Consider the following 4,661-nt stretch of genomic DNA (forward strand, 5'->3'; position numbering starts at 1 on the left):
TTTGTACTAAAAAAATTTAGTAAAGGGGGACAATCGGGCATCTTGTCCCAGGCCCAATGCCAGCTCTCAGCAGCCCAGCGAACGTATGATTGAAAAATGCATGTTTGCTGAGGGAGAGTATAGTTCCACCCTAACTAACAGTGCAGATACTATGCCAAGTTAGGCACACCTACACTGGCTGAATTCCAGATACAGATCAGTCATTACTCTTATTTAATTCCCTTATATGAAAATATTGAAGACAATATTTAAATATGCAAATATGTCCTCATTCCTCCTCTTTTGTGCATCAAGTAGTTTGTTTGATTTCAGCACTCTTTGGGCTCTGTCCTATCCAAATTTCCTGCACTGGTGCAGCTATGATGCAGCCCTGAGGCAAAGGAACAAATGTTCCTTAACCTTGTGGAGGCCTCCATAATTACCCTCCTATCATGGGATGCAGCGCACACCCCACTGGCATGACTACACCAGGGCTGGAAAGTTGGATAGGATTGGGCCCTGTGTCTCATGTCATAAGCAACACACCAGCTTTCTGAACCTTGAAACCTATAAACTTTGGGCCTAATTCTACCAAATTTTCCAGGGCTGATGTAGTCATGCCAACAGGACATATGCTGCATCTGCGGTGGGAAAGGCAGTCATGGGGGCCTCCTCAAGATGAAAACAATTTTTTATCTTACCTCAGGGCTGTGCTGTGGCTGCATTGGTGCTAGAAAGCTGGATAGGATTTGGTCCTTACTTGGAAACCTTCTGGCTGGGCTAAAAAAATTTCTCTTCCATTTGGCACCCCCCCCCTCCCCAGCCAGAGCTTTTTGCTGTTTTTTAGTTGCTGTTTCATTATTGCTAGTTGCTCTGTTTTTTTCTTTTTTTCCTTCTGCTTTTAACTGCTTTTTAAATTATTTATTGTTCTGTTGCCTTTAGTTCTTAAATGATTTAATTGTAATGTTTGAATTCTTGTTATTAGCCATCTTGGGCTTCCCATGTTTTGCGAGGAAAGGCAGGATATAAATATTTTAAATAAATAAGTCCTATTAAAGCCCATTGGACTTACTTATAAGTAAAAAATATACATCTGACTAAGCTGCACTTGTCAGTGTTGGAAACACCAGGCACTACGCTAAAATGTCTATATTGCAGATCTTCAGAATTTAAACAAAAAGGATACCAAGTCCTTTTTTTATGTGAGTTCTATCTCAGAATAGTGTCTTTGTGGTTCTTAGGCAGTTGTTGTCTAGGTCAGGGCTGTCAAACACAAGACCCATGGGCAGCATGTGGCCCCTAGAAGCTCTTTATCTGGCCCCCATGATAATTGGGCTCTACCAGCATCACCTTTTCAGCAGTGCCACTTCTGCAGAGACTCTGGGAGGAAGAGATGGAAGGTGGTCTCAGAACACAAAGAACGCTATGAGGTAAGGGACAGACTAAAAAGGGGGGGGAGAAGAAGATGCTGCCAAGGCTCTAGGAGAGCCCAATTATCACATGGACTGCCACTTCTGCTGAGGCATCACTTTGCACTGACACTGCAGCAGAAGTGGTGCTGCTGAAAGGTAAGCCCAGGTGATAATTGGTCTTTCTCAGCAGGATAATTGGGCTATCTCATATCTTAAAAATATGATCAACATTTGCTCATTTTCTTTTGTCATTTGCAGCTAGTGAGTTTCTGTGTGAGAATAAAGTGTTTCTTTCTGGACATCAGCTGCTTAATTACATCACTTCCTGCTTAATGATGTCACTTCCAGCCCTCATCAAGCAGCATGACTGATGACCTGGACCCACTATATGAAATGAGTTTTGACACACATACCCCTGTAGTTACCAGGTCAGTTTGTGATATTTCCACTGTATGGACCTTTATGTACCATTCTCTTGGCTTACTACAGCTTGGGAGCCAGGGTGGTGTAGTGATTGGAGTTGTTTGGTAGGCCTTATATCCTTATTTTTGCTTCATAGATGGGGAGGGGGGGATAACAACCAATGCTGAGAAAATGATTTGCCCCCTGGCCTGAGCAGAGCTAATCAGTTCAAGGTAGTCATGAGACTTGAGACACTTCCTCATATTTTACTAAATCGTAATTGTTACTCTGGTTTACAAAGCTACTACGAGGGTCGCCCAGAAAGTAATGCACCACATTTTTTTTCTCAGCCTACAGTAATGGTATGAATGCGAAACTTTAGGTATACATTATTTGAATTTTCAGGAGTGCGCACACAAATTTTTGGTTTCTTCAGACAGATAGCGTAGCTGCAGCAGTGTTTCGAAATGGCGTCTGTAAGTGATGTACGTTACAAGCAGCGTGTCGTCATTGAATTTCTCACTGCGGAGAAAAACTGTTGGGAACATTCACAAACGTTTGTGTACAGTTTATGGAGAATCTGCAGTCAACAGAAGTACGGTTAGTCGCTAGGCACAGAGGGTGAGGCCGTTAGAAGGCGGTTCGGCAGAGCTCCAAGATTTGCAGCGTTCGGGGCGGCCATCCACGGCTGTCACACCTGACAAGACGCAGCTTGCTGATGTGCTCATTCGCGAGGACCGACACATAACAACTAGGCAGTTGGCGCTGAAGCTGTCAATCAGCAAAGGAAGTGTGGATGCAATCATCCGTGCTCTTGATTACTCAAAAGTGTGTGCACGATGGGTTCCGTCCGTGCTGTCTTACGGTGGACCACAAATCTCTTAGAAAAAACATTTCTTCTGAGTTGCTGAAACGTTTTGAAGATGAGGGGGGAGCGTTCTTGTCCAGGATTGTGACAGGTGATGAAACCTGGGTTCACCATTTTGAGCCCGAAACAAAATGACAGTCGATGGAATGGCGTCATCCTCAATCTCCACAGAAGAAAAAATTCAAAGCAACTGCTTCCGCCGGTAAGGTCATGATCACTGTGTTTTGGGACTGTGAGGGCGTCATACTCATTGATGTGATGCCAAGAGGCAGCACCATTAATTCTGAAGCTTATGTGAAGACATTAACCAAACTCAAGAAGCGCTTCCAGCGACTTCGGCGCCATAACAACCCAAGTGAATGTTTGATTCAACATGATAACGCTCGGCCTCACACAAGTTTGAGGACTTCAGAACACATCACTAAACAGGGTTGGACTGTGTTACCCCATCCACCCTACAGCCCTGACCTAGCTCCCTCAGACTTCCACTTGTTTGGGTCATTAAAGGATGCCATTCGCGGAAGACATTTTGAGGATGACGAAGAGGTGATTCGCACAGTGCAGAAATGGCTTCGTGACCTGAACAAGGAGTGGTACCGACAGGGCATACATGCCCTTGTGTCTTGCTGGAGGAAGGCCATAGAACTGGACGGAGATCATGTGGAAAAATAGGGAGTGTAGAAGAAACATCATTCTTTCTTGTGTGTAAGTTTCATTGTGTTCAATAAATAATTGTTGAAGAAAAAATGTGGTGCATTACTTTCTGGGTGACCCTCTCGTATTCCCTTTTAAAAAGTCATTTAATGGATCTGGAATTGACGTGGTTCATAACTGGCAAGAATCAAATTTTGTCAATCATTATGGCAAAGGACCTTTACTGTATTTATACAAGAATTGTTTCAAGAAGTTGAGTCAAATTAATGTATGATATAGATATTTTTTGTTTAACACCCTGGCTTTATTGTTTATGCCAACAGAGGTTTTTGATTTGATCTGATATGCTTTTAACAATGATAGTAATAAATGGGACTTACTCCTAGGTAAGTGTGGGTAAGATTGCAGCCTAGAATTGTTAAAAATGTTCTTGCTTGATGACGTCATTTCTGCTCATGACATCATTTCTGCTGCGTCCTGACTGATTCTCATTTTAAAGAGTGGGTCCCTCCCTATGCCAAAAGTTTGAGAACAACTGTCCTATGTACATTGTAGCCTACAAGTGTGTCAGTGCTCTCTCTCCCTCTGCCCAATACTAGGCATGTCTACTCAGACGTAAGTCCCAGTGCTTTCAGTGGGATTTACTCCCAGGTAAGTGTGGCTAGGATTACAGCCTTACACTGTTAATGTGAAACCTTCTTAATTATAGTGGTGCCTTGCCTGCCCGCCCTGCAAGTCGGAATAGCGTTCCAGTCTCCCAGTGCAAGCTGGGCTGGGCGGAGTGACCGAAAGCAAGCCCCAGGAGGGACTGGAAAGTGTCTTTTGACCCACCAGGCTTGAGTGGAGATCAGCCCGCAAGAGCTCGCGCGCTCCAAAGTATTCCATCAGAAAACCAGGCGCCCGTGCGGGAGACCTGCACCGCCGCTTGCATCTCGTCTTGCAGGACCACAACAAGCTCCGCGGCGGGGAACCAACTCCGGAAAGTTGTCGCTTGACTCTTTCCTCGCGAGTTGCGCAACAGGCAGCGTTTTTAAGGCCGTCCAGTGTCATCCCTGCCAAATCCTGCCTGAGGACATCATCAACTCGCTTCCTGTGGCTCTTGGGTTGAATTTCCCCCCAAAGGGGGGGGGGATTAAATGCTGGAGAACTTTTCCTCCTCGGAGTTTGCAAGAGCGACCTGCTAAAGCCCTCCCCACCTTAAGAGAGTCCCGGGACTGGGTAGAAAGTTGAGCTCGTCGGTGTTGCTCTTATAAGGAGGGGGGGGAGTGGAGTTCCCTGCTAGTAAACCACCGATCTGCAGGAAATGAGTAAGCCAGACCGTAGCAGCGCTAGTAGCTGAAGAGGAA

The sequence above is a fragment of the Tiliqua scincoides genome, chromosome 3, assembly GCF_035046505.1.
Source record: "Tiliqua scincoides isolate rTilSci1 chromosome 3, rTilSci1.hap2, whole genome shotgun sequence".
In the NCBI taxonomy this organism is placed as follows: Eukaryota; Metazoa; Chordata; class Lepidosauria; order Squamata; family Scincidae; genus Tiliqua; species Tiliqua scincoides.